The sequence below is a fragment of the Carcharodon carcharias genome, chromosome 9 (genome assembly GCF_017639515.1).
Source record: "Carcharodon carcharias isolate sCarCar2 chromosome 9, sCarCar2.pri, whole genome shotgun sequence".
Classification (NCBI taxonomy): domain Eukaryota; kingdom Metazoa; phylum Chordata; class Chondrichthyes; order Lamniformes; family Lamnidae; genus Carcharodon; species Carcharodon carcharias.
The window spans coordinates 120,088,586-120,098,470 of NC_054475.1; positions in this window are offsets into that span (position 1 = coordinate 120,088,586).

Here is a 9,885-nt window from a genome sequence, read left to right on the forward strand (position 1 = left end):
ACAACCTGCAGGTCTTCGTGGACCAGATGACAAATCTCACTGAACCCTGTGCCTTCAATATGCGCAGGCAGGTAAGTGAATGTGATTTAGCAGGTTTGAAGTGTGGAGAAATTTGTTCTATGAATGGGACCTCTCCCATATCCTCCTTCTCCTGTGACAGTGCTGATGCACCTAGGTTGTGAAATATCTCCTTACTGTGCACTGTGCTCGGCTAATATTTTCAGTTCTTAAATCAAGTGCCTATGTCGTCTTTAACAATGTGTTAATAATCCTTACCCAACAATTTTAGGATGGGAACAAGATTCAAAGCAGTGTTTTACGATAAAAGGATAAAAAAAATCACACTGCCTCTTCATAACATCCTATTCATTTATGTCTGTTTTTCTGTTAAATGAATACAATAACTTTCCTAGAGATTTAATTTAATTACTTTGTATTTATTTGATTGCTCAAGAAAGCATTCATTAAGTATAGTACCTGTATTTATTTGAAACAAATTATAACTTACCGCAATGCAGCAGAATAAAACATAATCAGTATGTAATGTAATCAGCAAAATTAAAACCCATGGGATTAAAGAAGCAATGAAAGTGTGGGTGAAAAAAAGGATAGGAGACAGAAGGCAGGAACTAGTCGTGAATGATTGTATTTCAGACTGGGAGGAGATAGAGTGTTGTTTCCCTGGGAGTAAATATTAGGACCACTGCTCTTTTTGATATGTGTTCATGACCTGGGCTCAGCATACAGGTCATAATTTCAATGTTTGCAGATGACACAGGACTCAGAAATGTAATAAACAGCGAAACATTGAGGAAGATAACAACAGGCTTCTGGAGGACATAGACAGACTAGTGGATATGGGCCAGCACATGGCAGGTGTGACTTAATGTAGAGAAGTGTGAAGTGATGTATTTTGTAGGAAGAACGAGGAAAGGCAGTGGCATAGTGGTATTATTACAGGACCGGTATTCCAGAGACCCAGCATAATGCCCTGAGGACCTGGGTTTAAATCCCACCATGGCAGATGGTAGAATTTGAATTCAATAAAACCTGGAATTAAAAGTCTAATGATGATCATAAAACCACTGTTGATTATCATAAACCCATTTGGTGCATTAAAGTCCTTCAGGGAAGGACATCTGCTAGCCTACATGTGACTCCAGACCCACAGCAATGTGGTTGAATCATAAATGCCCACTGAACAATGGCAATCAGGGATGGGTAATAAATGCTGGCCTTAGCCAGTGATGCCCACATCCTGTGAAAGAATAAAATAGATATATATAATTTAATAATATATTTATGTATAATTTATGTTTCACAATTTGTAATTTCAAAACACAGGAAGGAAAGTACTTTCATTTATATAGCATCTTTCACACTCTCAGGACATCCCAAAGCAATTTACAGCTAACTAATTAATTTTGAAGTGTAGTTGAAGAATGAATATTGGGCCAGGACACCAGGGAGAACTTACCTGCTCTTAATCAAAATTTGACATACCGTGACATTGTTGCTGGAATTGTGTTTACCTATTTAGTGAGTTAACAGCCCATCTCACGAGCTGTCAACAGCAGTTCCTTTCAGAAATGTTAGCCATTGTTACTTCACCATCGTGACTCGAATATTCATAAAATACTTGTCAAAGTTTTGCTCCAAACTGGAGCAAAACCTTTAAGAGGTGCAACGGGCGTATCATATCTGAATTAAATTCCAGTCTTGACTGCAGACTCTAGAATGCCTCTGAGCAAGGGCATTTAGGGATAGGCAATAAATTCTGGCCTAGCCAATGATGCCCACATCCCATGAACTAACAAAAAAAAATTCAGATTACAAAAGCAAAGAAGTTATGCTAAACCCTTATAAAACACTGGTTTTCCCTGGCTGGTGTATTGTGTCCAACTTTGAACATTACACTTATGGAAGGATGACAAGGTCACAGGGCAGGTGCAGAGGAGATTTACTAGAATGGTACCATGGATATAGGGCGTCAGTTATATGGAAAGACTAGTAAGCACGAGTTGTTCTCCTTAGAGAAGAGGCTAAGGGGAGAGTTAATGGGAGATGTTCAGAATTATTATTAGTTTTGATAGACTAAATAAGGTGAAACTGTTTTCAGTGACAGAAGGGTTGGTAATTGTGTGACAAAGATTTAAGGTAATGGCAAAAGAATCCGAGGCAAAGTGCGGATTTTTTAAATACAGCGCGTTGTTACGTTCTGGAATTCACTACCTGAAAGAATGGTGCAAGCAAATTCAACAATAGCTTTCAAGAGGGAATTGAATAAAAGAAAAAGAAAAAAAAATGCAGGGCTGTAGAGAAAAGTCAGGGGAGTGGGACTAATTGGACAGCTTTTTCAAAGAGCAAGCAGACACACAATGGGCCAAATGGTCTCCTGTGCTGCATGATTCTATGACTCAATGAATTGTCGCAGCAATTAAATACACCATGGTGACTATGCAAAGAGATGAAAGTCTTCTGCACAGCTGGGGCTTTCACCCAGTACACGGGGCTAATTATAATAAGTAACCCACAGCATTGCTTTTTCTATGATTCTTTATAATGTTGTAAGAGAAATATTGTAAATGAGTGTTTGTTATGTATGTATAGACAATGTATTGTGACATATTTGCTGTACTTTTCTATTTGCACAATTTACTTTAAATTGTGAATTAAACTGACATGGAGAAATAAATTTCACATCTATAAGCCTAGAACAAAGGGACCCAGATAGCATAGCTGGCTAGCACATGGTTCAGAATAATGCCAATAGTGTGAGTTCAATTCCCATTCCAGCTGAGGTAGACTTGGAACTTGCTTCCTTGCCCTGCCCCTGAGAATGAAAGTCAATGGCAAACTGCCAAGAAAATTAGCCCAAGATGAAGCATCAGCAGACAATGAGCCAAGGATTTGTTTTTTGGGCAGAGCACACATACCATACCAAGTCTAGAACTGAGCAACTTCAGTGGATAAGCACTTATTAGGATAGACCTTGATTTATGTCATAGTGTAAAAGTAGAGATAGAGAGTTGACAACCAGTTTTCCATCACTTCCCATTTTTTTATTTCCACTGACTTCAATGTAAAGTGGGCTGTTGACTCACTGTCACCTGTTTCACACTATTGCATAAAGTCATGATATATCCCACTAAATTTCTCAGTCCTCTATAATGGTGGCACTAGCCCATTTGTTGTAAATGATCTAACATCCCTGTAAAGGTAGTTCACTGAAGAATGTTACATCAATGCATTCACCATTCAGTCACTAATGTCACCAACACTGATTTCTGGGAGGTTTGAAAAGATGGCCTAGCGGAGGTTTTGATATTTTCTTGTAATTTGAAGTGGGGCCATGAGGTCACAGGCAAAGACGCTGGAAAATTCCTAGAATTGATGAATTTCATAGCATTTTAATTATCTTCAATAAATATTTGCTTGTGAAATATTATTGTAGTTTCTATGTCAGTAATTAATCATGTTTTGCTGGCTCTGTGAAATGCTAAAAGGAGTACCAAAGTTCCGGCACTGACTAGCAATTTATTTTGCGTTGGTAGTCTTATCAATACATACTTATTTCTGGTACTTCAATGACTGCATTCAGAGATAAATATTTAAAGACAACAGCTTTGTTGGGGTAGATTTTCAACTTGCCTCCAGGATGTAAAACTTATACTGTGAATTGACCTGTCATTGTAGAACCCTTTGGACTTAATTCCCTGTGAAATCATTGTAAAGGAATCATGTGTGGTTTCGAGAATAGGCAGCCCATTGACTATGCCATTTTTATACTCAGGTGCAAATTTCAAAATTCTACTTCATTATTTATGATCAGCGTAAAGGAAGTGGAATCTCGTTGCGATTTTCTTTCTTGTGCCCTTGTTACTGATGCTAAGAAAAGTTGATCTTTTATGGGATTTAGAAATTAATTTGAATATTCTTCTATTACTGAAAGTTATTCACCGTGTTATTTTTAATCCACCTTTTCTGCACAGTTCCCTCAGTAACAGTCAGAATGCTAATGTGTGCATGCAAAGCAACTGATGCTGCAAGCGTCAAGAAGCATGATTGACTGATTTTGTGAAAATTTGCATCCAGAGTGAATACCTTCCTCTAAATCATATCAAGAAATCATAATTAATTCTGAGTCACAATTTGCTCCACCTGGTTAGTCTGTCATCAAAATGTGAAACCTAGATAATATGAAAATGTTGCCTCCTCATGAAGATGTCCATTAAAGAGAAAGGAAGACTTGCATTCATATAGCACATTTCATGAGCTCAGGTTGTTACAAAGTGCTTTACAGTCAATGAGTTACTCTTGGCTTGTAGTTCACTGTTGTATTTTAAGGATCATGGCAATTTCTGCACAGCAAGCTCCCATAAAACAGCAATGTGATAATGACCAAATAATCTGTTTTTAGGTGTGAGTTGTGGGATAAATTTTAGCCAGAGTTGTGTTTTGTGCTGTGGAGAAATGCAGAGATGATGCCATAGCTCTTAGATTGAATGAAATGGATACTATTGTAGGGGGTTGGATACCGTTCGGTAGGTCTTACTGAATTATTTGTATTCTTATGTAGGTTAAGTGTATGTATTTATTAACTACAAGAGCTATGTACATACATACAGTAAAAGGTTCAAGCTAGGAGCTGTCTCCACTCTTGCTTGTGCACACAACTCTTCCAATACTGGGCTGACTCCTAGGCACAGGTCATGTGTTCTTTTACACCACTGTGTGGGCAGTACTGTACTCAGTTCAACGTTTGACTGCGAGAGGAAGATGTCCTGGGGGAGATGAGGTTGGGAGGGGTGAACCATGATGTCGGGGGAAGGGGTGAGTTTGAGGGGGGAGGGACTACGGGGGAAGGAGGGTGTAACATGGGAGAATGCGACAACTGAGGAGGCAGGTGTAAAGGGGGAGGAAGGTGTAAGGGAAGGGGTTCAGAGGGGAAAAGGAGTTCAGAGCGGGGCAGGACTTTGTGAGGAGGAGAAAGCAGTAAGGTGGGGTGATGTTCAGGTGAATGTGCAAAGTGGGATCTGTGGAGTCGATGACTGTATCCTGGGGAGCGAACTGAGGATGGGCATTGTAGGAGGTAATGGTGAGTATTAGAGAGCAGAGGGAACTGGTAGGGTGGGTGGATGGGTGAGGGTGCAACCAGTAACAGTAGAAGGGACGGCAAGGGTGGTTGGTAGGGACTCGGAGGCAGACATGACCCTGGGGTGGGAAGGAGGAGTTCGGGAAGGTCATGTGGATAGGGGTTAGATTCTCGGGAAGGTAGGAAATATGCACATTCTCCTGGACATCCTGGAAAGTAAAGGGTTTTGGTTGGTAGTTGGCAGTGGGGAGGTGGAAGGTGATGCTGCGGGGGGTGTGGGCTGCCTGACACCGGGAACCCGGTAAGAATCAGAGGCCCCTCTCCATAGTTTTGTCTCCCCACGAGCACTCTCCCCCACTACCCTGTCCAACATGCACCCACTCCCACCTTGCCAGGAGCTGTCAGCCTGGCCCCAGCGAGCTCCCAAAAATAGCAAAATGTCTGGATCCATCGCTGAACGCCAACTTCTTGGTCCACCTGCAGTATCAGCAGTGGCCACCGCTCCTGCTAGCACTGCTGGTGTGCAGAGCTGCTGGTCGCCGATTGTCCAGCAGCTCTATGAGGAGAGGAATGGAAATCCCATCTCATAGTAATTAAAGGGCCGTCATTTCAAAAATTAAAGTGGGGAGACCTGACGAGCTGGCTAAGTGGAGGCAGGCTCACCCCCAGAATTTACACTGGGATGTGGGGAGCCCACCCTCAATATATAATCCAGCCCTGTTTTTCTCTCCTTACAGATGCTGCCTGACATGCTGAATGTTTCCAGTATTTTCTTTTTTCATTTCACCCAGTTTCCTTGTGTCACCAAACCCAAGCCTGCTGATTCACTCAGTGGATAATAAGAAAATGATAAGATAATAAGAATAATGTCTCTTTGATCAGTTGCTAGGAAGTGTGCATGATTGGCTTGGGTTTACTCAGTTTTCAGTTTCCTGTGTTTGGTCTCCACTCACTTCTTGCCAATGGCCCACTGTGATCTGGGACTCATCTCATGGGACATTGTGGGAACGATGATACATGTACGGTTGGTTGCAGTATTCTTTAAACAATAAGGCTTGATACACTATGACCAACAATTCTTCTTTTGTATATAGCTTTGAATACACCTCTAAAGGACACTGAGCTCCTGGAAAGGTTAAAATTTTACACAACTCTACCTATTGCTCATCTCTCGCAGTAGATTTCCCAGCTGATGGCTCAATGTTTCCTTGAAATGATTTGAAAATAAAAATCAAATTGCAATGCTCTTCCTAAAATTTGCACCAGATTTTTTTTATCGCTATTCTACATTATCCAACTTGAATTCAAACTATGAGCTTAATTCAAAACTAAAGCAAATTTACACAGCCATGGGCTGGGTTTAACAGGGTGCGGGTTGGTGGTGCGGTGGGGGTGCGTACTTAAAAAGCCTGCTCCGTGGAGATAACACGGGGTGGCATAAAGAGGCTGAGGGTTGGACCCTTGCCCCTCAATGGGAGGAAGTCCCGTCCCCGAGAGCTACCAGACAATCTGATTAGCTGGCTGCTCTATCAGCCCCAGCAGGGCCAGAACTGAATAGTGAGTGCTGATGGGACTGCAAGGAAGCCCACAGAGATTGTAAATAGACACATGACCCAGGTAGGCCCAGGGCCTTTAGGACAGGGAGGAATCGGGCACCCTTGGGAGGGGGCGAGGGAATAGGGGTGTGAGTTTTGGAGGCCAAGTGGGGAGGACCAAAGTTGGTGGGGGGGGGTCGGTGAGTGACATCTTGGTGTCCGGGGGTAGGGTGGTGATTGGGTGCCCCCGATGTGCACAGATCACTTCCCATTTGATGTACCATTCTCCTACTTCTATTTCACTTTTTCAAAAAAGCAGTTTTAAAAACTGCCTGTGTTCTGGTCCACCTGCCACTGCCCAGCATTTTAGGTGTTTAGGAGGTGGATTGATGCTTTTAATTGCCATTCAATTGGGCAGTTAAGGGCCTCAATAGACCTAAGGGTGGGCGACCAAGTGGATGCCTGATCCAACCCCCGTATTATGGGGAATGGGTCAGCGGGTGGGTGGGAAAGAAGTGGCCTGGCCAGCTGGCATATTTTGCATGCCGCACTGTTGAAAACATGCTCAGTGGGGGCAGGGGGGTTTGGGGAGGAGTGGGTGGGGGGGCGGGGGGGTGTAAATTTCAACCCCATGTCTGTTTATGTGGCTTTAATTCCTCCATACAATATTTTCAGTACACCAATTGATGCATTCATGTAAATTTCTCAAAAGGTCATTTTAACACATATTAAGCAATTAACTTTGAACAGATAGATTACAGTAAAATAGAGCAGAAAGGATTTTATACAAACAGGATAACCATGGTGCTAAAATTAACATATAAAAGAAATTAAACCCAGCAGTGTTCCAATAAAACTAAGTTACACACAATGAAATGAGTTAAGCAAGATCAGAACTAGGTTCGTATACCATGGGCATTGTTGTGGCTATACGTGCAGGGAGCACATTCCCACTGGGAATTTGGACTGATGCTGGATCCTCCATTGCATTCGGGCAGGAGTCTTGTTTCAATATTATAATGGACCAAAAGAGATGTCATTTGACATTCACACAATTCCCTGTTGGTCACACTGGAAGTGCACTCCTTCATACTTCAAGGATTATTGGATCCTGTCTTTTGGTGAAACAAAATTTAAAGGGGAAGATTACGTTACATGAATGCTTTGGGATTTTATTTGCAAGGCTTTTATTTTTCACTTTATTTCTGGTCAAGTTATCAGTGGAAAGGGTTGTATAAGCTTTTTGGAATAGTCTTTTTTATTTGATACCTACAAATTTGGACCACGGATATCTCCATGGCAATCACCCTCTACATACTATTTGGAGGAAGAGGCAGGTGAGGAAGGCTGGGTGTCTGGCAGATGGGACTACACTAGAAAAGGGCTGTGCCATGACACTCCAAAGCACTTACACTGACAGAAGTAAAATTAGCTAGATTGGTCCAACGGACGCTGTCAGCATTGTAGTGTCCTATGCTCAACCACCTTCATCTGTTTCATCAAAGACCTTCCCTTAATCATAAGATCAGAAGCAGGGATGGTCCCTGATAATTGTACAGAGTTCAGAAACATTCACAACTCCTCAGGTACTGAAACAGTCCATGCCTTCATTCAGTAAGAACAGGACAACATTCAGGTTTGGACTGATAAGTGGCAAGCACCATACACGCTACGCAAGTGTCAGGCAATGACGCTCTCCAACAAGAGGGAATCTAATGATCTCCCCTTGACATTCAATGGCATTACCATTGCTGAATCTCCACCATAAATATTCTAAGGGTTACCATTAGAAGCTAAACTAGACCAGCCATATAAATACAAAAGTAGGTCAGAGGCTAGGAACCCTGCAATGAGTAACTCACCTCCTGACAATGTTCAAATCCCAAGAATAAATAATTAAAAGCGTGACTGACATTTAGCTTGGTTGTTATGATAAAGATGTGCAGTATGTTCCTGACCTGCAGCCAACTCCACCAATGGCATGGCTTTGCCAGGGGCCATTAAATTCACTATAGCCTGAAAACTTTGTCTTTAAACTCATTGATATCCCCTGGGGAAGCCTGCAGTAGCATTAGCCAATCCAGTATCAAACAGATGACTGATGTTTTGCTTGCTAGAGCCAGAGAATTCACCAGCTTTCCCATGGAAAACTGGAAACAGCAAGAGAAGAAACAGCAGTTTATTCAAAGAGTACAATTTTGTATTCCAGAATAGTCTTGGGCATCATTGTTGACAGTATGGCCTGAATTTTACACTTCCCCACTAGAAGGTTTGAAGGCGGGGGTGGGCACATAAAATTGAATGCGCAATCTGCCTGCCATCTACCAGCCCGCCTTTGCCCCCACTGCAATATTACCAGTGCCAGGGGTGTCATTGAGGACCTGTCCATTAGCGAGCCAATTGATGACCGTTCAAAGGCCTCATTCCACTGCTGCTGGGATTTAACTGGCGGTGGGAGAAGTTCATGTCAAATGCCCAGCCCAGTAGGTTTCCCTGCATGGGTTGGTGGTGGCGGGGGGCTCCTTCCTTAATGGACCCCTTGGGTGTTACCACCCCTCCTGTGTTCCCCTCCCCCCATTTTCTCTCTCAAACCCCAGCCCTCAAACCCCTGGTGAGACCCCAAACACTTACGAAGTCACAATCCAGTGCAGCTTGCCTCCTCAAACCATGTGTGCTTGCCTTCTCAGGTCCAGCGGTGACCATCATTCTGGTGGTCAGCAGCTGGACTTCTTGTTCCTCAGGGGAAGAAATCCCACCTCCAGTGTATCAATGGCCATTCAGCTGTAAAATGGCTGCATCCCCTAAAATCCTACCCCATGTGCCTATGCCTATCATGCATAATCCTATCTGAAATTGGTTAGGATGAGCAGCAGAAAATGTGACAAATTTTGGCAGTGAGACTGACTGTCTCCTTCTCAGTACCAATTCTGTTTCCTGTCATGCACCCCCAATTTCCTCACCCACTGAATATAAATCCCAATAGGTGGTAGGGCACAGCTTCCTTACCCATTTCCTTCCTATCAGTTCCTCTTTCCACTGTCCCTGAGAGCTGCCTGGTGAAAGGGATAGCAAGGATAAATTTGTAACACGAAGGGAGAAAACCTGGTAGAGGCCTCCTAGCCCTCCAATTCAGCCTTCACAATGCTGAGCTCAATAGATTTCCCTGAGTGAGGTTGGTGCTGGGTGGGTATCTCCTTCCTTAATGGGCCTCTTGGGTGTTACCACCTCTCCCAGGTTCCCCTCCCCCACTTCCTC